This window comes from Macaca thibetana, chromosome 8 (assembly GCF_024542745.1).
Source record: "Macaca thibetana thibetana isolate TM-01 chromosome 8, ASM2454274v1, whole genome shotgun sequence".
NCBI classification, from domain to species: domain Eukaryota; kingdom Metazoa; phylum Chordata; class Mammalia; order Primates; family Cercopithecidae; genus Macaca; species Macaca thibetana.
In genome coordinates, this window is record NC_065585.1 from 99,099,493 (window position 1) to 99,127,068 (window position 27,576).

Genomic DNA, 27,576 nt, shown 5'->3' on the forward strand with positions numbered 1-27,576 from the left:
TTCGTATAGAGGATTGGGGAATACTCTGTGGAGAAAAAGCTACCAGGGGACATCCAGGAGTATATGGACAGCTATGGTGAAAAAGAAAATCTCCTCAGACAAAAATTGTTAAGAAGCTTTCTGTGAAACTGCTTTGTGATAGATATGTCTATTCATCTCACATAGATAAAACTTTCTTTCTATTAAGGAGTTTTGAAACTGCGTCATGGACGGAGTAACAAATGGACATTTGGGAGCACATTCAGGCCTGTGGGGAAATATTAGATATTTTCAGATAAAAACTGGAGAGAAGCTTTCTGAGAAACTGCTTTGTGATGTGTCCATTCCACTCTGGGACTTGTACCTCTTTTCTCCTACGACAGTGTTTGAACACTGTTCCTGTAAAACGGAAAAAGTGATATTTTGCAGCGCTTTGAAGACTGTGGCAAAAAGTGAATTATCCCACAAAAAACCCAGAAAGAAGCATTCCAGGAAACTGCTCTCTGACGTGAGCATTCATTTCAGAGAGTTAAAGCTTATGCTGCTTTGCCCAGTTTGGAAACTGTCTTTGAGGAATCTGTGAAGGGATATTAACTGGAGCCTGGAGGCTTGTTGTGAGAAAGGAAACGTCTTCCAATGAAAACTGGAGAGAAGCTTTTGGAGCAACTACTTTGTGAGGTGTGTATTCATTGCATAGAATTAAATCATTCTTTGGATTGAGCAGTTTGAAATCACTGTTTCTGTGGAAACTGGGAAAGGACATTTGGGATCACTCTTAAGAACATGCTGAAAAAGAAAGACCTTCCGTTACAAACCAGAAGGAAATTTTCTGTGAAACTGCTCTAGGTCACCTGAAGTCCACTGGCACCGTTAAGCTTCTGTTTTCATTGAGGAGTATTCTAACACTGTTTTAGGTTACTCAGCTAAGGGATATGCGGGAGCGCTTTGAGGCTTACCATGAAAATGGAAACGTCTTCAGATAGATACTGGAGAGATTTCCGAGTAGCTGCTTTGTGACGTGTGCATTTCACTCACAGAGTTATACTTTTCTTCTCATAGAGCATTGGGGAATCCCGTTTGGACAAAAAGTTACCAGGGGACATTCGGGAGTATATGGACTGCTATGGTGAAAAAGGAAATATCCTCAGACAAAAACTGGAAAGAAGCTTTCTGTGAAACTGCTTTGTGATAGATATGTCTATTCATCTCACGTAGATAAAACTTTCTTTCTATTACGGAGTTTTGAAACTGCAACATCAATGGATTCGCGAAGGGACATTCGAGAACACATTCAAGCCTGTGGGCAAATAGGGCATATCTTCAGATAAAAACTGGATAGAAGCTTTCTGAGAAAGTGCTTTGTGATGTGTACATTCCACTCAGAGAAGTATACATCTCTTCTCATGAGGCAGTGTTTGAACACTGTTCCTGTAAAACTGAAAAAGTGATATTTTCCACTGCATTGAAGACTATGGTGAAAAGTTAAATATTCTGAAATACAACCCAGAAAGAAGCGTTCCAAGAAATTGCTCTCTGACGTGTGCATTCATATCAGAGAGTTAAAGCTTACACTACGTTGCCCAGTTTGGAAACTGTCTTTGAGGTATCTGTGAAGAGATATTAAGTGGCTCCCAGAGGCTTACTGTGAGAAAGGAAATGTCTTCCAATGAAAACTGGAGAGAAGCTTTCAGAGCAACTGCTTTGTGATGTGTGTATTCTTCTCACAGAATTAAATCATATTGAGAATGAGCAGTTTCAAATCACTGTTTCTGTGGAACCTGAGAAAGGACATTTGGGAACTCTCTTAAGAATATGGTGAAAAATAAATACCCTTCAATAAAATCCAGAAGGAAACTTTCTTTGAAACTGTTCTAGGTCACGTGAAGTCCACTTGCACAGATAAGCTTCTGTTTTCATTGAGCAGAATTCTAACACTGTTTAAGTTAGTCAGGTTAGGGATACTCAGGAGCGCTTTGAGGCTTATGATGAAAACGGAAATATCTTCAGATACACACTGGAGAGAAAATTTCTGAGGAGCTGCTTTGTGATGTGTGCATTCCACTCACAGAGTTGTGCTTTTCTTCTCATAGAGGATTGGTTAATCCCATTTGGAGAAAAAGCTACCAGGGAACATTCGGGAGTATATGGATGAAAATGATGAAAAAGGAAATATCCTCAGACAAAAAATGGGAAGAGGGTTTCTGTGAAACTGCTTTGTGATAGATATGTCTATTCATCTCACATAGATAAAACTTTCTTTCTATTACGCAGTTTTGAAACTGCATCATGGACGGATTTGCGAAGGGACATTCGGGAGCACATTTAGGCCTGTGGGGAAATACCACATGTTTTCAGATAAAAACTGGATAGAGGCTTTCTGAGAAACTGCTTTGTGATGTATGCATTCCACTCAGGGAGTTATACCTCTTTTCTCACAAGGCAGTGTTTGAACACTGTTCCTGTAAAACTGAAAAAGTGATATTTTCCACTGCATTGAAGACTATGGCGAAAAGTGAAATATCCTGAAATGAAACCCAGAAAGAAGCATTCTAAGAAACTGCTCTCTGACGTGTGCATTCATTTCAAAAAGTTGTAGCTTACACTACGTTTCCCAGTTTGGAAACTCTGTCTTTGAGGAATCTGTGAAGGGTTATTAAGTGGCGCCCGGAGGCTTGTGGTGAGAAAGGACACGTCTTCTGATGAAAACGGGACAGAAGCTTTTGGAGCAACTTCTCTGTGATGTGTGTATTCATCTCATAGAGTTAAATCATTCTTTGGATTGAGCAGTTTGAAATCACTGTTTCTGTGGAACCTGAGAAAGAATATTTGGGAACACTCTTAAGAATATGCTGAAAAAGAAATACCCTCCAATAACAACCAGAAGGAAACTTTCTGTGAAACTGTTCTAGATCACATGAAGTCCACTCGCGCAGCTAAGCTTCTGTTTTCATTGAACAGTGTTCTAACACTGTTTTAGGTTAATCAGCTAAGGGATCCTCAGGAGCACTTTGAGGCTTATGGTGAAAACATAAATATGTTCAGATAGATACTGGAGAGATTTCTGAGGAGCTGCTTTGTGACATGTGCATTCCACTCACAGAGTTATACTTTTCTTCTGATAGAGGATTGGGGAATCCCGTTTGGAGAAATAGCTACCAGGGGACATTCAGGAGTATATGGACAGCTATGGTGAAAAAGGAAAGATCCACAGAAAAAAGCTAGAAAGAAGGGTTCTGTGAAACTGCTTTGTGATAGATATGTCAATTCATCTCACATAGATAAAACTTTCTTTCTATTACAAAGTTTTGAAGCTTTCTGAGAAACTGCTTTGTGATGTATGCATTCCAATCAGAGACTTATACCTCTTTTCTCATAAGGCAGTGTTTGAACACTGTTCCTGTAAAACTGAAAAAGTGATATTTTCCACTGCATTGAAGACTATGGCAAAAAGTGAAATTTCCTGAAATAAAACCCAGAAAGAAGCATTCCAAGAAACTGCTCTCTGATGTATGCATTCATTTCAGAGAGTTAAAGCTTGCCCTACATTGCCCAGTTTGGAAACTCTGTCTTTGAGGAATCTGTGAAGGGATATTAAGTGTCACCCATAGGCTTGTGGTGAGAAAGGAAACGTCTTCCGATGAAAACTGGAGAGAAGCTTTCGGAGCAACTGCCTTGTGATGTGTGTATTCATCTCATAGAGTTAAATCATTCTTTGGATTGAGCAGTTTCAAATCACTCTTTCTGTGGAACCTCAGAAATGACATTTGAGAATGCACTGAAGAATATGCTGAAAAAGAAACACCGTCCGATAAAAACCAGAAGGAAACTTTCTGTAAATTGCTCTATGTCACATGAAGTCCACTCACACAGTAAAGCTGCTGTTTTCATTGAATAGTATTTTAACACTATTTTAGGTTTGTCAGCTAAGGGATACCCGGGAACGCTTTGAGGCTTATGGTGAAAATGGAAATATCTTCAGATAGATACTGGAGAGAAGATTTCCGAGGAGCTGCTTTGTGACTTGTGAATTCCACTCACAGAGTTATACTTTTCTTCTCATAGCAGATTGGGGAATCCCATCTGGAGAAAAAGCTACCAGGGGACATTCGGGATTATATGGACGGCTATGGTGTAAAAGGAATATCCTCAGAGAAAAAGTGGAAAGAAGCTTTCTGTGAAACTGCTTTGTGATAGATATGTCTATTCATCTCACACAGATAAAGCTTTGTTTATATTACGCAGTTTTGAAACTGCATCATGGACGGATTCGCGAATGGACATCTGGGAGCACTTTCAGGCCTGTGGGGTAATAGGAGTTATCTTCAGCTAAAAACTGGAGAGAAGTTTTTTAAGAAACTGCTTTGGGATGTGTACATTCCACTCAGGGAGTTATACCTCTTTACTCATAAGGCAGTGTTTGAACAGTGTTCCTGTAAAATTGAAAAAGTGATACTTTTCAGCACATTGATGACTATGGTGAAAAGTGAAAACCCAGAAAGAAGCGTTGCACGAAACTGCTCTCTGATGTGCGCATTCATTTCAGAGAGTTAAAGCTTACACTACATTGCTCAGTTTATAAACTCTGTCTTTGAGAATCTTGAAGGGATATAAAGTGGCACACGGAGGTTTGTGGTGAGAAAGGAGTCATCTTCCAATGAAAACTGGAGAAAAGCTTTTGGAGCAACTGCTTTGTGTTGTGTGTATTGATCTCATAGTGTTAAATCATTCTTTGGATTGAGCAGTTTGAAATGACTGTTTCTGTGGAACCTGAGAATGGACTTCTGGGAACGTTCTTAAAAATATGCTGAAAAAGAAATACCCTCTGATAAAAACCAGAAGGAATCATTCTGTGAAACTGCTCCAGGTCACGTGAAGTCCACTCGCACAGTTAAGCTTCTGTTTTCATTGAGCAGTATTCTAACACTGTTTTTGGTTAGTCGGTTTGGGATACTCGGGAGCGCTTTGAGACTTATGGTAAAAACCGAAGTATCTTCAGATAGATACTGCAGAGATTTCTGAGGAGCTGCTTTGTGACGTGTGCATTCCATTGACAGAGTTATACTTTTCTTCTCATAGACGATTCGGGAATACCGTTTGGAGAAAATGCTACCAGGGGACATTCGGGAGTATATGGATGGCTATGGTGAAAAAGGAAATATCCTTAGACAAAAACTGGAAAGAAGCTTTCTATGAAACTGCTTTGTGATAGATATGCCCATTCATCTCACATAGATAAAACTTTCTTTCCATTACGCATTTTTAAGAAGTCGTCATGGACGGATACGTGAAGGAACTTTCGGGAGCACATTCAGGCCTATGGAGAAATAGGAAATATCTTCACATAAAAAATGGAGTGAAGCTTTCTGAGAAACAGCTTTGTGATACATGCATTCCACTCAGGTAGTTATACCTCCTTTCTCATAAGGCAGTGTTTGTACACAGTTCCTGTAAATCCGAAAATGTGGTATTTCGGAGTGCTTTGAAGACTATGGCAAAAAGTGAAATATCCTCAAATAAAACCGAGAAAGAACCATTCCAAGAGACTGTTCTCTGATATGTGCATTCATTTCACAGAGTTAAAGCTTACTCTACTTTGCCCAGTCTGGAAACTCTCTTTGAGGAATCTGAAGGGATATTAAGTGGCACCAAGAAGCTTGTTGTGAGCTAGGAAACATCTTCCGTTGAAAACTGGAGAGAAGCTTTCTGAGCAACTGCTTTGTGATGTGTGTATTCAGCTCATAGAGTTAAAATATTCTTTGGATTGAGCAGTTTGAAATCACTGTTTTTGTGGAATCTGAGGAAGGACATTTGGGAACCCAATTTAGAATACGGACAAAGAAATATCCTCAGGAAAAATCCAGAGGGAAGCATTCTGTGAAACTGATCTGGGTCATCTTAATTCCTCTCACTCAGTTAAACCTCTCTTTTCATTCAGCAGTTTTCTAACCCTGTTTATGTTTAGCATGTGAAGGGATATTCGGGAATGCTTTGAGGCTTATGGTGAAAAAGGAAATATATTCAGACGGAAACTGGAGAGAAGTTTTCTGAGGAACTGCTTTGTGACGTGTGCATTCCACTCACAGTGTTATACCTCTCTTCTCATACAGCATCGGGGAAACCCTTTTGGGGAAGAAGGTACCAAGTGATATTCAGGAGCATGTTGAATAGTATGGTGAAAAGGGAAATAGCCTCAGACAAAAACTGGAAGGAAGCTTTCTATGAAACTGCTCTGTGATATCTGTATTCATCTCACATACATAAAGCTTTCTTTACATTACACAGCTTGGAAACTCTGTTATGGACGGATCCTCAAAGGGACATTTGGAAGCAGTTTCTGGACTATGGTGAAAAAGGAAATATCTTCAGATAAAAACTGGAAAGAAGCTTTCTGTGAATCTGCTTTTTGCTATGTTTATTCATCTCACATAGATAAAACTTTCTTTACATTACGCAGCTCAGAAACTCCATCATGGATGGATCCGCGAAGGGATATTCGGGATCACATTCAGGCTTATGGTGATAAAGAAAATATTATCAGATAAAAACTGGAGAGATGCTTTCTGAGAAACTACTTGGTGGTGTGTGCATTCCACTCAGGGAGTTATACCTTTTTTCTCATAAGGCACTTTTCAACTCTGTTCCTGTAAAACTAAAAAAGTGATATTTGGAGCACATTGAAGACTATGGCAACAAGTGAAAATCGTCCAATAAAACCCGGAAAGAAGCATTCCAGAAACTGCTCTCTGATATGTCCATTCTTTTCACAGAGTTAAAGCTTACTCTATATTTACCAGTTTGGAAAGTCTGTCTTTGAGGATTCTGCAAAGGGATATTAAGTGGCGACCGGGGGCCTGTGGCAAGCAAGGAAATGTTTTCTGTTGAAAACTGGAGAGAAGATTTCTGAGCAACTGCTTTATGGTGTGTGTATTCATCTCATAGAGTTAAATCATTCTTTGGATTCAGCAGTTTGAAATCACTCTTTCTGTGGAACATGAGAGAGGACATTTGGGAAAGCTCTTAAGAATATGCTGAAAAAGGAATGCCCTCCGATTAAAAACCACAAGGAAGCTTTCTGTGAAATTGCTCTGTGTCACATGAATTCCACTCTCACAGTTAAGCTTCTGCTTTCATTGAGCTGCATTCTAACACTGTTTTAGTTTAGTCAGCTAAGGGATACTCGGGAGCACTTTGAGGCTTATAGTGAAAACGGAAATACCTTCAGATAGAAACTGGAGAGAAGATTTCCGAGGAGCTGCTTTGTGACGTGTACATTCAACTCACAGAGTTATACTTTTCTTCTCATAGAGGATTGGGGATTGCCTTTTGGAGAAAAAGCTACCACAGGACATTCGGAAGTATATGGACAGCTATGGTAAAAAAGGAAATATCCTCAGACAGAAACTGGAAAGAAGATTTCTGTGAAACAGCTTTGTGATAGATAGGTTTATTCATCTCACATAGATAAAACTTTGCTTATATTATGCAGTTTGGAAATTCCGTCATGGACGGATCCACGAAGGGACGTTCGGGAGCACATTCAGGCCTACGGTGAAAAAGGAGATATCTTCAGATGAAAACTGGATAGAAGCTTTCTGTGAAACTGCTCTGTGCTATGTGTATTCATCTCACCTATATAAAGCTTTCTTTACATTATGCAGCTTGCAAACTCTATCATGGACGGATCCGTGAAGGGACATTCGGGAGCACATTCAGGACTATGGTGAAATAGGAATATTTCTTCAGATAAATATCTGAAATATCTTCAGATAAAAACTGCAGAGAAGCTTTCTGAGAAACTACTTTGTGATGTGTGCATTTCACTCAGGGAGATATGCCTCTTTTCCCATATATCAGTGTTTGAATACTGTTAATGTGAAAGCCTCTCTTTTCATTCAGCAGTTTTCTAACCCTGTTTATCTTTAGCATGTGAAGCGATATTCGGGAGCACTTTGAGGCTTGTGGTGAAAAAGAAAATATGTTCAGACTGAAATTGGAGAGAAGCTTTCCGAGGAACTGCTTTGTGATGTGTGCATTCCACTCACAGTGTTATACCTATGTTCTCATACAGCATCAGGGAATCTCTTTTGAAGAAAAAGGTACCAAGTGATATTCGGGACGATGTTGATGCCTATTGTGAAAAGGGAAATAGCCTCAGACAAATACAGGAAAGAAGCTTTCTATGAAACTGCTCTGTCATATGTGTATTCATCTCACATAGATAAAGATTTCTTTACATTACACAGCTTGGAAACTCCATCATGGATGAATCCGCAAAGGGATATTCGGGATCACATTCCCGAATGTGAAATATATTTAAATAAATATATATATTTCCTATGGTGAAAAAGGAAATATCGTCGGATAAAAACTGGAGAGAAGTTTTCTGAGAAACTGCTTGGTGATGTGTGCATTCCACTCAGGGAGTTATACCTTTCTTCTCATAAGACACTGTTTGAACACTGTTCCTGTAAAACTAAAAAAGTGATATTCAGAGCACATTGAAGACTATGGCAAAAAGTGAAATGTCATCTAATAAAACCCAGAAAGAAGCATTCCAAGAAATTGCTCTGTGACATGTCCATTCATTTCACAGAGTTAAAGCTTACTCTACATTTCTCAATTTGGAAAGTCTGTCTTTGAGGATTCTGTGAAGGGATATTAAGTGGCAACCGGAAGCCTGTGGTAAGCAAGGAAACCTCTTCCGTTGAAAATTGGAGAGAAGCTTTCTGAGCAACTCTTTTGTGATGTTTGTATTCATCTCATAGAGTTCAATCATTCTTTGGGTTGAGGAGTTTAAAATAACTTTCTGTGGAATCTGTGAAATGACATTTGGGAATGCCCCTTAGTATATCCTGAAAAAGAAATAACCTCAGATAGAAACCAGAAGGACGCTTTCTGTGAAACTGCTTTGTGTCGTGTAAATTCCACTCGCACAGTTAAGCTTCTGTTTTCATTGAGCAGTATTCTAACACTGTTTTGTTTAGTCTGTGAAGGGATATTCGGGAACACTTTGAGGCTTATGGTGAAAAAAGGAATAACTTCAGAAAGAAACTGAAAAAAGCTTTCTGAGGAGCTGCTTTCTGATGTGTGCATTCCATTCACAGAATTACACTTTTCCTCTCATAGAGGATTGGGGAATACGGTTTGGAGAAAAAGCTACCAGGGGACATTCGGGAGTATATAGATGGCTATGGTGAAAGAGGAAATAACCTCAGACAAAAAGTGGAAAGAAGCTTTCTTTGAAACTGCTTTGTGATAGATGTGTCTATTCTTCTCACATAGAAAAAAGTTTCTATTACATGGTTTTGAAATGGCATCATGGACGGATTCGCGAAGGGACATTCGGGAGCACATTCAGGTCTGTGGGGAAATAGGACATATCTTCAGATAAAAAATGGAGAGAAGCTTCCTGAGAAACTGCTTTGTGATGTGTGCATTCCACTCAGGCAGTTATGCCTCTTTTCCCATATGGCAGTGTTTGAACACTGTTTCTGTAAAACTAAAAAAATGATACCTTGAAGTGCACTGAATACTATGGCGAAAAGTGAAACGTCGTGAAATAAAACCCAGAAAGAAACGTTCCAAGAAACTGTTCTCTGACGTGTGCATTCATTTCAGAGAGATAAAACTTACACTACATTGCCCAGTTTGGAAGCTTGTCTTTGAGGAATCTGTGAAGGGATATTAAGTGGTGCCCGGAGGCTTGTGTTGAGAAAGGAAACGTCTTCCAATGAAAACTGGAGAGAAGCTTTCGGAGCAACTGCTTTGTGATGTGTGTATTCATCTCATAGAGTTGAATCATTCTTTGGATTGAGCAGTTTGAAATCACTTTTGCTGTGGAATCTGAGAAAGGACAGTTGGGAACACTCTTAAGAATATGCTGAAAAAGTTATACCCTAGGATATAAAACATAAGAAAACTTTCTGTGAAACTGCTCTAGGTCATATGAAGCCCACATGCACAGTTAAGCTTCTGTTTTCATTGAGCAGTATTCTAACACTGTTTTATGTTAGTCAGCTAAGGGATACTCGGGAGCGCTTTGGGGCTTATGGTGAAAACGGAAATATCTTCAGATAGGTACTGGAGGGAAGATTTCCGAAGAGCTGCTTTTTGACATGAGCATTTCACTCACAGAGTTGTACTTTTCTTCTCATAGAGGATTGGGGAATCCCGCTTGGATAAAAAGCTACCAGGGGCCCTTGGGGAGTATATGTACGGCTATGATGAAAAAGGAAATATCCTCAGACGAAAACTAGAAAGAAACTTTCTGTGAAACCGGTTTGTGATACATATGTCTATTCATCTCACATAATTAAAGCTTTCTTTCTATTATGCAGTTTTGAAACAGTGTCGTGGACGGATTCACGAAGGCACATACGAGAGCACATTCAGGCCTGTGGGGAAATAGGACATATCTTCAGAAAAAAACTGGAGAGAAGCTTCTGAGAAACTGCTTTGTGATGTGTGCATTCCAATCAGAGACTTATACCTCTTTTCTCATAAGGCAGTGTTTGAACACTGTTCCTGTAAAACTGAAAAAGTGATATTTTCCACTGCATTGAAGACTATGGTGAAAAGTGAAATATCCTGATATAAAACCCAGAAAGAAGCGTTCCAAGAAATTGCTCTCTGACGTGTGCATTCATTTCAGAGAGTTAAAGCTTACCCTACTTTGCCCAGTTTGGAAACTCTGTCTTTGAGGAATCTGTGAAGGGATATTAAGTGGCTCCCAGAGGCTTGTTTTGAGAAAGGAAACGTCTTCCAATGAATACTGGAGAGAAGCTTTTAGAGCAACTGCTTTGTGGAACCTGAGAAAGGACATTTGTTAATGCTCTTAAGAATATGCTGAAAAAGAAATACCCTCCAATAAAAACCAGAAGGAAACTTTCTGTGAAACTGCTCTAGGTCACATGAAGTGCACTCGCACAGTTAAGCTCCTGTTTTCATTGAGCAGTATTCTAACACTGTTTTTGGTTAGTCAGCTAAGGGATACTTGAGAGCGGTTTGAGGCTTACAATGAAACAGAAATATCTTCATATAGATACTGAAGAGAAGATTTCTGAGGAGCTGCTTTGTGACGTGTGCATTCCACTCACAGAGTTATACTTTTACTCATAGAGGATTGGGGAATCCATTTGGAGAAAAAGCTACCAGGGAACATTCAGGATTATATTTACAGCAATGGTGAAAAAGGAAATATCCTCAGACAAAATCTGGAAAGAAGCTCTCTGTGAAACTGCTTTGTGATACATAAGTCTATCCATCTCACATAGAAAAAACTTTCTTTCTATGACACAGTTTTGAAACTGCGTCATGGACGGATTCGCGAAGGGACTTTCGGGAGCACATTCAGGCCTGTGAGGAAATAGGAGATATCTTCAGATAAAAACTGGAGAGAAGCTTTCTGAGAAACTAATTTGTGATGTGTGCATTCAACTTAGGGAGATAAAACTCTTTCCTGATAAGTCAATGTTTGAACACTGTTCTTATAATACTGAAATAGGGATACTTGCAGCACATTGAAGACTGCGGTGAAAAGTGAAATATCCTGAAATAAAGCCCGGAGAGAAGCGTTCCAAGAAACTGCTCTCTGACGTGTGCATTCCTCTCAGAGAGTTAAAGCTTACACTACGTTGCTCAGCTTGAAACTCTGTCTTTGCGGAATCTGTGAAGGGATATTAAGTGGCGCCCAGGGACTTGTGTGAGAAAGGAAACATCTTTCATTGAAAACTGGAGAGAAGCATTTGGCACAACTGCTTTTTGATGTGTGTGTTCATCTCATAGAGTTAAATCATTCCTTGGATTGAGCAGTTTGAAATCACTGTTTCTGTGGAACCTTGGAAAGTACATTTGTAAAAGCACTTAAGAATATGCTGAAAAAGAAATACCCTCTGATAAAAACCAGAAGGAAACTTTCTGTCAAACTGCTCTAGGTCACATGAAGTCCACTCACACAGTTAAGCTTCTGTTTTCATTGAGTACTATTCTAACATTGTTTTAGGTTAGTCACCTAAGTTATACTCGGGAGCGCTTTGAGGCTTAAAGTGAAAACCGAAATATCTTCAGATAGATACTGGAGAGAAGATTTCCAGGGAGCTGCTTTGTGACGTTTACATTCCACTCACAGAGTCATACTTTTCTTCTTATGGAGGATTTGGGAATCCCGTTTGGAGAAAAAGCTACCAGGGGACATTCGGGAGTATATGGACGGTGAAGGTGAAAAAGGAAATATCCTCAGACAAAAGCTGGAAAGAAGCTTTCTGTGAAACTGATTTGTGATAGATATGTCTATTCATCTCACATAGATAAAACTTTCTTTCTATTACGCAGTTTTGAAACTGCATCGGGGGGGATTTGCGAAGGGACATCGGGAGCACATTTAGGCCTGTGGGGAAAGAGGAGATATCTTCCCATAAAAACTGGAGAGAGGCTTTCTGAGAAACTGCTTTGTGATGTTTGCATTGCACTCAGGGAGTTACATCTCTTTTCTCATAAGGGAGTGTTTGAACACTGCTCCTGTAAAACTGAAAAAGTGATAATTTGCAGCGCATTGAAGACTATGGTGAAAAGTGAAATATCCTGAAATGAAACCCAGAAAGAAGCGTTCCAAAAACGTACTCTCTGACGTTTGCATTCATTTCCGAGAGTTAAAGCTTATACTACGTTGCCTAGTTTGGGAATTCTGTCTTTGATGACCTGTGAAGGGATATTAAGTTGCTCTTGGTTCTTTGTGGTGAGAAAGGATATGTCTTCAGATGAAAAACTATAGAGAAGATTTCAGAGCAACTGCTTTGTGATGTGTGTATTCATCTCTTAGAGTTAAATCACTCTTTGCATGGAAAAGTTTGAAGTCACTGTTTCTGTGGAACCTGAGGAAGGACATTTGGTAGCGCTCTTAAGAATATGCTGAAAAAGAAATATCCTCTGATAAAAACCAGAAGGAACCTTTCTGTGAAACTGCTCTAGCTCACCTGAATTCCACTCGCAAAGTTAAGTTTCTGTTTTCATTGAGCAGTGTTCTAACAATGTTTTAGGTTAGTCAGCTAAGGGATACTTGGGAGCACTTTGAGGCTTAAGATGATAACGGAAATATCTTCAGATAGACACCGGAGAGAAGATTTTTGAGGAGCTGTTTTGTGACGTGTGCATTCCACTCATAGAGTTATACTTTTCTTCTCATAGAGGATTGCGGAATCCCGTTTGGAGAAAAAGCTACCAGGGGACCTTAGGAAGTATATGGACGGCTATGGTGAAAAATAAAATATCCTCAGACAAAAACTGGAAAGAAGCTTTCTGTGAAACTACTTTGTGATAGATATGTCTGTTCATCTCACATAGAAAAAAACGTTCTTTCTATTATGCAGTTTTGAGACTGTGTCATGGATGGATTCACGAAGGGAGATTTGGGAGCACATTCAGGTCTGTGGGGAAATAGGACATATCTTCAGCTAAAAACTGCAGCGAAGCTTTCTGAGAAACTGCTTTGTGATGTGTGCATTCCACTCAGGGACTTATACCTCTTTTCTCAAGGCAATGTTCGTACACTGTTCCTGTAAAACTGAAAAAGTGACATTTTGCAGCGCATTGAAGACTATGGTGAAATGTGAAATATTCTGAAATAAAAACCAGAAAGAAGCATTCCAAGAAACTGCTTTCTGACGTGTACATTCATTTCAGAGAGTTAAAGCTTACACTACATTGCCCAGTTTGGAAACTCTGTCTTTGAGGAATCTGTGAAGGGATATTAAGTGGCGCCCGGAGGCTTGTGGTGAGAAAGGAAATGCTTTCTGATAAAAACTACAGAGAATCTCTCAGAGCAACTGCTTTGTAATGTGTGTATTCATCTCATAGATTTAAATCATTATTTGGATTGAGCAGTTTGAAATCACTGTTTCTGTGGAACCTGAGAAAGGACATTTGGGAACGCTCTTAAGAATATGCTGAAAAAGAAATACACTCTGATAAATACCAGAAGGAAACCTTCTGTGAATCTGCTCTAGGTCACATGAATTCCACTTGCACAGTTAAGCTTCTGTTTTCATTGAGCAGTGTTCTAACACTGTTCTAGGTTAGTCAGCTAAGGGATACTCGGAAGTGCTTTGAGGCTTACGGTGAAAACGAAAATATCTTCAGATAGATACCAGAGAGATTTCCGAGGAGCTGCTTTGTGACGTGTGCATTCCACTCACAGAGTTATACTTTTCTTCTCATAGAGGATTGGCAAATCCCGTTTTGTGAAAAAGCTACCAGGGGACATTCGGGAGTATATGGACGGCAATAGTGAAAAATAAAATATCCTCAGACAAAAACTGGAAAGAAGCTTTCTGTGAAACTGCTTTGTGATAGATATGTCTATTCACGTCACATAGATAAAACTTTCTTTCTATTACGCAGTTTTGAAACTTTATCATGGATGGATTTGCGAAGGGACATGTGGGAGCACATTCAGGCCTGTGGGGAAATAGGAGATATCTTCAGATAAAAACAGGAGAGAAACTTTCTGAGAAACTGCTTTGTGATGTTAACATTACTTTCAGGGACTTATGTCTCTTTTCTCATATGGCAGTGTTTGAACACTGTTCCTGTAAAACTGAAAATGTGATATTTTGCATTGTATTGAAGACTATGGCAAAATATGAAATATCCTGAAATAAAAACCAGAAAGAAGCGTTCCATGAAACTGCTTTGTGATGTGTACATTCATTTCAGAGAGTTAAAGCTTACACTACATTGCCCAGCTTGGAAACTCTGTCTTTGAGAAATCTGTGAAGGGATATTAAGTGTCGCCCAGAGGCTGGTGGTGAGAAAGAAATGTCTTCCTATGAAAACTAGAGAGGAGCTTTCAGAGCAACTGCTTTGTGATGTGTGTATTGATCACATAGAGTTAAATCATTCTTTGTATTGAGCAGTTTGAAATCACTGTTTATGTGGAAAATGAGAAAGGACATTTGAGAACACTCTTAAGAATATGCTGAAAAGGAAATACCCCCCAATAAAAACCAGAAGGAAACTTTCTGTGAAACTGCTCTAGATCACGTGAAGTCCACTCGCCTAGTTAAGTTTCTGTTTTCATTGAGCAATATTCTAACACTGTTTCAGTTTAATCAGCTAAGGGTTACTGGGGAGTGCTTTGAGGCTTACGGTGAAAACGGAAATATCTTCAGATAGATACTGGAGAGATGATTTCTGAGCAGCTGCTTTGTGACATGTGCATTCCACTCACAGAGTTATACTTTTCTTCTCATAGAAGATTGGGGAATCCCACTTGGAGAAAAAGGTACCAGGGGACATTCTGGTGTATATGGATGGCTATGGTGAAAAAGGAAATATCCTCTGACAAAAACTGGAAAGAAGCTTTCTGTGAAACTGCTTTGTGATAGATACATCTTTTCATCTCACATAAATAAAACTTCCTTTCTTTTACAGGGTTTTGAAACTGCATCATGGACGGATTCGTGAAGGGACATTTGGGAGCACATTCAGGCCTGTGGGGAAATAGGAAATATCATCAGATAAAAATTGGATAGAAGCTTTCTGAGAAACTGCTTTGTGGTGTGTGCATTCTACTCAGGGACTTATACCTCTCTTCTCATAAGGCAGTGTTTGAACACTGTTCCTGAAAACTGAAAAAAAATGTTGTTTTGCAATGCATTGAAGACTATGGGGAAAGTGAAATATCCTGAAATGAAACCCAGAAAGAAGCATTCCAAGAAACTGCTCGCTGACGTGTGCATTCATTTCAGAGAGTTAAAGCTTACACTAAGTTGCCCAGTTTGGAAACTCTGTCTTTGAGGAATCTGTGAAGGGATATTAAGTGGCGCTCCGAGGTTTGTGGTGAGAAAGGAAATGCCTTTCGATGAAAATTACAGATAATCTCTAGGAGACTCTGCTTTGTGATGTGCGTATTCACCTCATAGAGTTAATATTTGGATTGAGTAGCTTGAAATCACTGTTTCTGTGGAACCTGAGAAAGGACATTTGGGAACGATCTTCAGAATATGCTGAAAAAGAAATACCCTCCGATAAAAACCAGAAGGAAACTTTCTGTCAAACTTCTGTAGGTCACGTGAATTCCACCTGCACAGTTAAGTTTCTGTTTTCACTGAGCAGTATTCTAACACTGTTTTAGGTTAGTCAGCTAAGGGATACTCGGAAGTCCTTGGAGGCTCATGGTGAAAACGGTAATATCTTCAGATAGATACTAGAGAGATTTCCAAGGAGCTGCTTTGTGACATGTGCATTCCACTCAGAGTTACACTTTTCTTCTCATAGAGGATATGGGAATCCTGTTGGTAGAAAAAGCTACAAGGGGACATTCGGGCGTATACGGACAGCTATGGTGAAAAAGGAAATATACTCAGACAAAAACTGGATAGAAACTTTCTGTGAAACTGCTTTGTGATAGATATGTCTATTCATCTCACATAGATAAAACTTTGTTTCTATGACACAGTTTTGAAAATGCGTCATGGCCGGACTCACAAAGGGATATTTGGGAGCACATTCAGGCCTGTGGGAAAATAGGAGATATCTTCAGATAAAAACAGAAGAGAAGCTTTCTGAGAAACTGCTTTGTGATGTGTGCATTCCACTCAGGGAGTTATACCTCTTTTCTCATAAGGCAGTGTATGAACACTGTTCCTGTAAAACTGAAAATGTGATATTGTGCAGTGCATTGAAGACTATGGAGAAAAGTGAAATATCCTGAAATAAAACCCAGAAAGAAGTGTTCCAAGAAACTGCTCTCTGAAGTGTGCATTCATTTCAGAGAGTTAAAGCTTACACTACCTTGCCCAGTTGGGAAACTCTGTCTTTGAGGAATCTGTGAAGGGATATTAAGTGGCGCACGGAGGTTCGTGATGAGAAAGGAAACATCTTCTGATGAAAACTGGAGAGAAGCTTTCGGAACAACTACTTTGTGATGTGTATATTCATCGCATAGAGTTTAATCATTCTTTGGATTGAGCAGTTTGAAATCACTGTTTCTTTGGAACCTGAGACAGGACATTTGGGAAAACTCTTAAGAATATCCTGAAAAAGAAATACCCTACGATAAAAATCAGAAGGAAACTTTCTGTGAAACTGCTCTAGGTCATGTGAAATGTACTCACACTGTTAAGGTTCTGTTTTCATTGAGCAGTATTCTAACACTGTTTTAGGTTAGTCAGCTATGGGATACTCATGAGTGCTTTGAGGCTTACGATGAAAACGGAAATATCTTCAGATAGATACTGGAGAGTAGATTTCCGAGAAGCTATTTTATGACGTGTACATTCCACTCACATAGTTATACTTTTCCTCTTATGGAGGATTGTGGAATCCCATCTGGAGAAAAAGCTACCAAGGGACACTTGGGAACATATGGGCGGCTATGGTGAAAAAGGAATTCTCCTCAGACAAAAACTGTTAAGAAGTTTTCTGTGAAACTGCTTAGTGATAGATATGTCTATTCATCTCACATAGATAAAACTATCTTTGTGTTATGCAGTTTTGAGACTGCGACATGGACGGGATCGTGAAGGGAGATTCAGAAGCACATTCAGGCCTGTGGAGAAATAGGAAATATCTTCAGCTAAAAACTGGATAGAAGCTTTCTGAGAAACTGCTTTGTGATGTGTGCATTCCACTCAGGGAGTTATACCTCTTTTCTCATAAGGCAGTGTTTAAACACTGTTCCTGTAAAACTGAAAAAATAATATTTCGGAGCACATGGAAGACTTTGGCAAAAAGTGAAATATCCTCAAATAAAACCCAGAAAGAAGCATTCCAAGAAACTGCTCTCTGATGTGTGCATTCATTTCACAGAATTAAAGCTGACTCTACATTGACCAGTTTGGAAACTCTGTCTTTGAGGAATCTGTGAAAGGATATTAAGTGGCGTCCGGACGTTTGTGGTGAGCAAGGAAATGTCCTCTGATGAAAACTGGGGAGAAGTTTTCAGAGCAACTGCTTTGTGATGTGTGTATTCATCTCGTAGAGTTAAACCATTCTTTGGATTGAGAAGTTTGAAATCACTGCTTTTGTGGTATCTGAGGAAGGACATTTGGGAATGCATTTTTGAATATGGAGAAAGAAATATCCTCCAATAAAAGCCAGAAGGACGCTTTCTGTGAAACTGTTGTGCATCGTGTTAATTACCCTCGCTCAATTAAACTTCTCTTTTCACTGAGCAGTTTTATAATGCTGTTTATTTTTAGCGGTTGAAGGGAAATTTGGCAGTGCTGTGAGGCTTATGGTGAAAAAAGAAATATGTTCAGATAGAAACTGGAAAGAAGGTTTCTGTGAATCTAGTTTTTACCATGTTTATTCATCTCACATAGATAAAGCTTTCTTTACATTACACAGCTTGGAAACTGTCATGGACGGATCCGCGAAGGGACATTTGGGAGCACATTCAGTACTATGGTGAAAATGGAAATATCTTCACATAAAAAGTGGAAAGAAGATTTCTGTTAATCTGGTTTTTGCTAGGTTTATTCATCTCACATAGATAAAGATTTCTTTATATTACGCAGGTTAGAAACTCTGTCATAGGCAGATCAGCGAAGGGACATTTGGGAGCACATTCAGGACTGTGGTGATAATGGAAATATCTTCAGATAAAAACTTTAGAGAAGCATTCTGAGAAACTGCTTTGTGATGTGTACATTGCACTCAGGGAGTTATACCTCTTTTCTCATAAGGCAGTGCTTGAACATGTTTCCTGTAAAACTGAAAAAGTGATATTTTGGAGTGCATTGAAGGCTATGGCGAAAATTGAACTATCCTCAAATAAAACCCAGAAAGAAGCATTCTAAAAAACTGCTCTCTGACATATACATTCATTTCACAGAGTTAAATCTTAATCTACATTGCCCAGTTTGGAAAATCTGTTTTTGAGGAATCTGTGAAGGGATATTAAGTGTCTCCCGGAGGCCTGTGGTGAGCAAGGAAATGTCTTCTGTTGAAAACTGTAGAGAAGCTTTCTGAGCAACTTTTTGTGATGTGTGTATTCATCTCATAGAGTTAAATCATTCTTTGTAATGAACAGTTTGAAATCACTGTTTCTTTGGAACCTGAGAAAGGCCATTTGGGAATGGTCTTTAGCATATGCTGAAAAAGAAATACCCTCAGATAAAAACCAGAAGGAAGCTTTTTGTGAAACTGCTCTCAGTTGTGTGGATTCCACTCACACAGTTATGCTTTTCTTTTCATTGAGCTGTATTCTAACACTTTGTTTAGTCTGCAAAGTGATATTTGGGAGCTCTTTGAGGCTTATGGTGAAAATGGAAATATCTCAGATAGAAACTGGAGAGAAGATTTCTGAGGAGCTGCTTTGTGACTTGTGCATTCTACTCTCAGGGTTACACCTTTTTCTCATAGAAGATTGGGGAATCCCTTTTGGATAAAAAGCTACCAAAGGACATTTGGGAGTATAAGGACGGCTACGGTGAAAAAGGAATTATCCTCAGACAAAAACTGGAAAGAAGCTTTACATGAAACTACTTTGTGATAGATATGTTTATTCATCTCACATGGATAAAACTTTCTATATGTTACGCAGTTTGCAAACTCCATCATGGACGGATCAGTGAAGGGACATTTGGGAGCACATACAGGCCCATGGTGAAAAAGGAAATATCTTCAGATAAAAAATTGGAGACGCTGTCTTAGAAATTGCTATGTGATCTGTGCATTCCAGTCAGGGAGTTATACCTCTTTTCTCATAAGACAGTGTTTGAACACTGTTCCTGTAAAACAGAAAAAGTGATTTTTCGGAGATCATTGAAGACTATGGCGAATAGTGAAATATCTTCAAATAAAACCCAGAAAGAAGGGTTCCAAGAAACTACTCTCTGATATGTGCATTCATTTCACAGAGTTAAAGCTTTCTCTACATTGCCCAGCTTGAAAATTCTGTCTTTGAGGAATCTGCAAAGGGATATTTAGTGATGTCCGAGGCCTGTGGTGAGCAAGGAATTGTCTTCTGATGAAAACGGGAGAGAAGCTTTCTGAGCAACTGCTTTGTGATGTGTGTATTCCACTCATAGAGTGCAACCATTCTTTGGATTGAGCTGTTTGAAATCACTGTTTTTGTGGAATCTGAGGAACGACATTTGGGAACCCAATTTAGAATACGGACAAAGAAATATCCTCAGGTAAAATCCAGAAGGATGTTTTCTGAGAAACTGCTCCGTGTCGTCTTAATTCCTCTCACTCAGTTAAGCCTCTCTTTTCATTGAGCAGCTTTCTAACCCTGTTTATGTTTAGCGTGTGAAGGGATATTCGGGAGCGCTTTGAGACTTACGGTGAAAAAGGAAATATGTTCAGACCAAAACTGGAGATTAGCTTTCCGAGGAACTGCTTTGTAACGTGCGCATTCCACTCACAGTGTTATACCTCTCTTCTCATACAGCATCTGGGAAACCCTTTTGGAGAAAAAGGTACCAAGTGTTGTTCGGGAGCATGTTGATGCCTATGGTGAAAAGGGAAAGAGCGTCAGACAAAAACTGGAAGAAAGCTTTCTATGAAACTTCTCTGTGATATGTGTATTCATCTCACATAGATAAAGCTGTCTTTACTATATGCAACTTGGAAACTCTGTCATGGAAGGATCCACGAAGGGACATACAGGAGCACATTCAGGTGTAAGATGGAAAAGAAAATATCTTCAGATAAACTCTGGAAGGAGCTTTCTGGGAATCTGCTTTTGGCTATGTGTATTCAACTCACATAGATAAAGCTTTCTTTACATTACACAGCTTGCAAACTCTGTCATGGGTGGATCCGTGAAGGGATATTCGTGATCACATTCGGGCTTATGGTGAAAAAGGAAATATCATCAGATAGAAACTGGAGAGAAACTTTCTGAGAAACTGCTTGGTGATGTGTGCATTCCACTCAGGGAATTATACCTTTCTTCTCATAAGGCACACTTTGAACATTGTTCCTGTAAAACTAAAAAAGCGATATTTGGAGCACATTGAAAACTATGGTGAAAAGTGAAATGTCGTCCAATAAAACCCAGAAAGAAGCATTCCAAAAAACTGCTCTCTGGCATGTCCATTCATTTCACAGAGTTAAAGCTTACTTTACATTTCCCAGTTTGGAAACACTGTCTTTGTGGAATCTGCGAAGGGATATTAAGTGGCTCCCAGAGGTCTGTGGTGAGCAAGGAAATGTATTCCATTGAAAACTGGAGAGAAGATTTCTTTTTTTTTTTTTAAATTTATTTATTATTATTATACTTTAAGTTGTAGGGTACATGTGCATAACGTGCAGGTTTGTTACATATGTATATTTGTGCCATGTTGCTGTGCTGCACCCATCAACTCGTCATTTACATCAGGTATAACTCCCAATGCAATCCCTTCCCCCTCCCCCCTCCCCATGATAGGCCCCGGTGTGTGATGTTCCCCTTCCTGAGTCCGAGTGATCTCATTGTTCAGTTCCCACCTATGAGTGAGAACATGCGGTGTTTGGTTTTCTGTTCTTGTGATAGTTCGCTAAGAATGATGGATTCCAGCTGCATCCAAGTCCCTACAAAGGACACAAACTAATCCTTTTTTATGGCTGCATAGTATTCCATGGTGTATATGTGCCACATTTTCTTAATCCAATCTGTCAATGATGGACATTTGGGTTGATTCCAAGTCTTTGCTATTGTGAATAGTGCTGCAATAAACATACGTGTGCATGTGTCTTTATAGCAGCATAATTTATAATCCTTTGGGTATATACCCAGTAATGGGATGGCTGGGTCATATGGTACATCTAGTTCTAGATCCTTGAGGAATCGCCATACTGTTTTCCATAATGGTTGAACTAGTTTACAATCCCACCAACAGTGTAAAAGTGTTCCTATTTCTCCACATCCTCTCCAGCACCTGTTGTTTCCTGACTTTTTAATGATCGCCATTCTAACTGGTGTGAGATGGTATCTCAGTGTGGTTTTGATTTGCATTTCTCTGATGGCCAGTGATGATGAGCATTTTTTCATGTGTCTGTTGGCTGTATGAATGTCTTCTTTTGAGAAATGTCTGTTCATATCCTTTGCCCACTTTTTGATGGGGTTGTTTGTTTTTTTTTGTAAATTTGTTTGAGTTCTTTGTAGGTTCTGAATATTAGCCCTTTGTCAGATGAGTAGATTGCAAAAATTTTCTCCCATTCTGTAGGTTGCCTGTTCACTCTGATGGTAGTTTCTTTTGCTGTGCAGAAGCTCTTTAGTTTAATGAGATCCCATTTGTCAATTTTGGCTTTTGCTGCCATTGCTTTTGCTGTTTTAGACATGAAATATTTGCCCATGCCTGTGTCCTGAATGGTACTACCTAGGTTTTCCTCTAGGATTTTTATGGTATTACGTCTAACATTTAAGTCTCTAATCCATCTTGAATTAATTTTCGTGTAAGGAGTAAGGAAAGGATCCAGTTTCAGCTTTCTACTTATGGCTAGCCAATTTTCCCAGCACCATTTATTAAATAGGGAATCCTTTCTCCATTTCTTGTTTCTCTCAGGTTTGTCAAAGATCAAATGGCTGTAGATGTGTGGTATTATTTCTGAGGACTCTGTTCTGTTCCATTGGTCTATATCTCTGTTTTGGTACCAGTACCATGCTGTTTTGGTTACTGTAGCCTTGTAGTATAGTTTGAAGTCAGGTAGCGTGATGCCTCCAGCTCTTCAAGGAGAACTACAAACCACAGCTCAGTGAAATCAAAGAGGACACAAACAAATGGAAGAACATACCATGCTCATGGATAGGAAGAATCAATATCGTGAAAATGGCCATACTGCCCAAGGTAATTTATAGATTCAATACCATCCCCATCAAGCTACCAATGAGTTTCTTCACAGAATTGGAAAAAACTGCTTTAAAGTTCATATGGAACCAAAAAAGAGCCCGCATCTCCAAGACAATCCTAAGTCAAAAGAACAAAGCTGGAGAGAAGATTTCTGAGCAACTGCTTTGTGATATGTGTATTCATCTCCTAGAGTTAAATCATTATTTGGATTGAACACTTTGAAATCACTGTTTCTGTGGAATCTGAGAAAGGACATTTGGGAACGCTCTTTAGAATATTCTGAAAAGGAAACAACCTCAGATAGAAAGCAGAAGGAAGTCTTCTGTGAAACTGCTCTTTGAAGCATGAATTCCACACACAGAGTTAAGCTTCTCTTTTCTTTGAGCAGTATTCTAACACTTTTTTTGTTTAGTCTGCATCGGGATACTCAGGAGCGTTTTGAGGCTTGCGGTGAAAAAGGAAATATCTTCAGATAGCAACTGGAGAGAAACTTTCCCAGGAGCTGCTTTATGATGTGTGCATTCCACTCACAGAATTTTACCTTTCCTCTCATAGAGGATTCGAGAAACCCCTTTGGAGAAAAAGCTACCAAGGGATATTTGAGGGTATATGGATGGTTATGGTGAAAAAGGAAATATCCTCAGACAACAACTGGAAAGAAACTTTCTGTGAAACGGGTTTGTGATAGATATGTTTATTCATCTCACATAGATAAAACTTTCCTTCTATTACGCAGTTTTGAAACGCCAACATGGACGGATTCACGAAGGGACGCTCGGGAGCACATTAAGGCCAATGGTGAAAAAGGAAATATCTTCAGATAAAAAATGGAGAGACGCTTTCTGAGAAACTGCTTTGTGACCTGTGCATTCCACTCAGGGAGTTATACCTCTTTTATCATAAGGCAGTGTTTGAACACTGTTCCTGTAAAACTGAAAAAGTGATATTATGGAGCGCATTGAAGACCATGGCAAAAAGTGAAATATAACCCAGAAAGAAGCATTCCAAGAAACTATTCTCTGATATGTGCATTCATTTCACAATGTTAAAGCAGACTCTACATTGCCCAGTTTGGAAACTCTGTCTTTGAGGAATCTGCAAAGGGATATTAAGAGGTTCCCAGAGGCCTGTGGGAAGGAGGGAAATGTCTTACGTTGAAAACTGGAAAGAAGCTTTCTGAGCAGCTGCTTTGTGATGTGTGTATTATTCTCATAGAGTTAAATCATTCTTTGGATTGTTTCTGTGGAATCTGAGAAAGGATATTTGGGAATGCTCTTTAGAATATGTTGAAAAAGAAATACCCTCAGATAAAAAACAGAAGGAAGCTTTCTGTGGGACTGCTCTGTGTCATGTGAATTCCACTACAGAGTTCAGCTTCTCTTCTCATTGAGCAGTATTCTGACACTGTTTTTCTTTAGTCTGTAAAGGGATATTCGGGAGTACTTTGAGGCTTATGGTGAAAATGGAAATATTTTCAGATAGAAACAGGAGAGAAGCTTTCCGAGGAGCTGCTTTGGGACGTGTGCACTCCACTCAAAGAGTTTTACCTTTCTTCTCATAGAGGATTGGGGAATCCCTTTTGGAGAAAAAGCTACCATGGAACTTTTGGGAGTATATGGATGGCTATAGTTAAAAAGGAAATATCGTCAGACAAAAACTGGAAAGAAGTTTTCTGTGCAACTGTTTTGTGATAGATATGCTTATTGATTTCCCATAGATAAAACCTTTTTATATTATGCAGTTAGGAATCTCCTTCATGGACGGATCCACAAAGAGACACTCGGGAGCACATTCAGGCCTATGGTGAAAAAGGAAATATCTTCAGATAAAAACAGGAGAGAAACTCTGAGAAACTATTTTGTAACGTGTGCATTCCACTCAGGTAGTTATACCTCTTTTCTCATAAGACAGTGTTTGAACACTGTGCCTGTAAAACTGAAAAAGTGATATTTCAGAGCACTTTAAAGACTAGGGCCAAAAGTGAACTATCCTCAAATAAAATCCAGAAGGAATTGTTCTAAGAAATTGCTCTCTTATATGTGCATTTATTTCACAGAGATAAAGCTTAATCTATGTTGCCCAGTTTGGAAAGTCTCTCTTGAGGTGTCTGCAAAGGGATATTAATTGGCGCCCAGAGGCCTGTGTGAGCAAGGAAATATCTTCCGTTGAAAACTGGAGAGAAGCTTTCTGAGCAACTGCTTTGTGACATGTGTATTCATCTCATAGAGTTAAATCATTCTTTGGAATAAGCATTTTGAAATCACTGTTCCTATGGAATCTGAGTTAGGACATTTGGGAATGCTCCTTAGAATATGGAGAAAGAAATATCCTCAGATAAAAACCAGAAGGAAGATTTCTTTGAAACTGCTATGTATCGTGTGAATTCCTCTCGCTCAGTTAAGGTTCTCTTTTCATTGACCAGTTCTCTAACACTGTTTATGTTTAGCATTCGAAGGGATATTCGGAAGCACTAGAGACTTAAGGTGAAAAAGGAAATATGTTCAGATAGAAACTGGGGAGAAGCTTTAAGAGGAACTGCTTTGTGACGTGTGCATTCCACTCACAGTGTTATACCTCTCTTCTCATACAGCATCGGGGAAGCCCTTTTGGAGGAAAAGGTACCAAGGTATATTCGGAGGCATATTGACGAACATGGTGAAAAGGGAAATAGCCTCAGACTAAAACTGGAAAGAAGCTTTCTGTGAAACTGCTCTGTGATATGTGTATTCTTCTCACATAGGTAAAACTTTCTTTACATTACGCAGCTTGGGACCTCTGTCATGGACGTATCCACAAAGGGATATTTGGGATCACATTCTGGCCTATGGTGGAAAAGGAAATACCATCAGATAAAAACTGCAGAGAAGCTTTGTGAGAAACTGCTTGGTAAAGTGTGCATTCCACTCAGGGATTTATACCTTTCTTCTCATAAGGCACTGTTTGAACACTGTTTCTGTAAAAGTAAAAAAGTGATGTTTGGAGCACGTTGAAGACTATGGCAGGAAGTGAAATGTCATCCAATAAAACCAAGAAAGAAGTGTTCCAAGAAACTACTCTCTGACATGTCCATTCATTTCACAGAGTTAAAGCTTACTCTACATTTCCCAGTTTGGAAAGTCTATCTTTGAGGATTCTGGGAAGGGATATTAAGTGACAACAGGAAGTCTGTGGCGAGCAAGGAAATGTCTTCCATTGAATATTGGAGAGAAGCTTTCTGAGCAACTCTTTTGTGATGTTTGTATTCATCTCATAGTGTTCAACCATTCTTTGGATTGAGCAGTTTGAAATCACACTTCCTTTGGAATCTGAGAAAGGACATTTGGGAACACACTTTAGAATATCCAGAAAAAAAAATAACCTCAGATAGAAACCTGAAGGAAGTTTTCTGTGAAACTGCTCTGTGTCATGTGAATTCCACTCACACAGTTAAGCTTCTGTTTTCATTGAGCAGTATTCTAACACTGTTTTTGTTTAGTCTGCAAGGGGATATTCAGGAGTGCTTTGAGGCTTAAGGTGAAAAAGGAAATGTCTTCAGATTGATTGAAACTGGAGAGAAGTTTTCCGAAGAGATGCTTTGTGACATGTGCGTTCCACTCACAGAATTGTACCTTTCTTCTCATAGAGGATTTGGGAATCCCTTTTGGAGAAAAAGCTACCAAGGGATATTAGGGAGCATATGGATGGCTATGGTGAAAAAGAAATATCCTCAGGCAAAAACTGGAAAGAAGATTTCTGTGAAACTGTTTTGTGATAGGTATGTTTATTCATCTCACACAGATGTATCTTTCCTTATACTACGCAGGTTGGAAATTTTGTCATGGATGGATCCACGAAGGGACATTAGAGAACACATTCAGCTCTAGGGAGAAAAAGAAGATATCTGCAGACATAAACTGGATGGAAGCTTTCTTAGAAACTGCTTTGTGATGTGTGCATTCCACTCATGGAGTTATACGACTTTTCTCCTAAGGCAGTGTTTGAACACTGTTCCTGTAAAAACAAAAATGTAATATTTCGTAGCGCATAGAAGACTATGGTGAAAAGTGAAATATCCTGAAATAAAACCCAGAAAGAAGCATTTCAAGAAACTGCTCTTTGACATGTGCATTCATTCAGAGGGTTAAAGATTACTCTACATTTCCCAGTTTGAAAAGTCTGTTTTTGAGGATTCTACAAAGGGATATTAAGTGGCAACCGGAGGCCTGTGGCAAGCAAGGAAATGTCTTTTGTTGAAAACTGAAGAGAAGCTTTCAGAGCCACTGCTTTGTGATGTGTGTATTCATCTCAGAGTTAAATCATTCTTTGGATTGAGCAGTTTGAAATCACTCTTTGTGTGGAACCTGAGAAAGGACATTTGGGAACGCTCTAAAGAATATTCTGAAAAAGAAATACTCTCTGATAAAAACCCGAAAGAAGCTTTCTGTGAAACTGCTTTGTGTCTTGTGAATTCCACTTGTTGAGATAAGCTTCTGTTTTCATTGAGCAGTATTCTAACCCTGTTTTAGTTTAGTCCGCTAAGGGATACTCAAGAGCACTTTGAGGCTTATGGTGAAAACAGAAATATCTACAGATAGATGCTGGAGAGAAGATTTCCTAGGAGCTGCTTTGTGACGTGTGCATTCCACTCACAGAGTTATACTTTTCTTCTCATAGAGGATTGGGGAATCCCTTTTGGAGAAAAAGCTACCACGGGACATTCGGAAGTATATGGTCGGCTATGGTGAAAAAGGAAATATCCTCAGACAAAAACTGGAAAGAAGGTTTCTGTGAAACTGCCTTGTGATAGATATGTTTATTCATCTCACATAGATAAAACTTT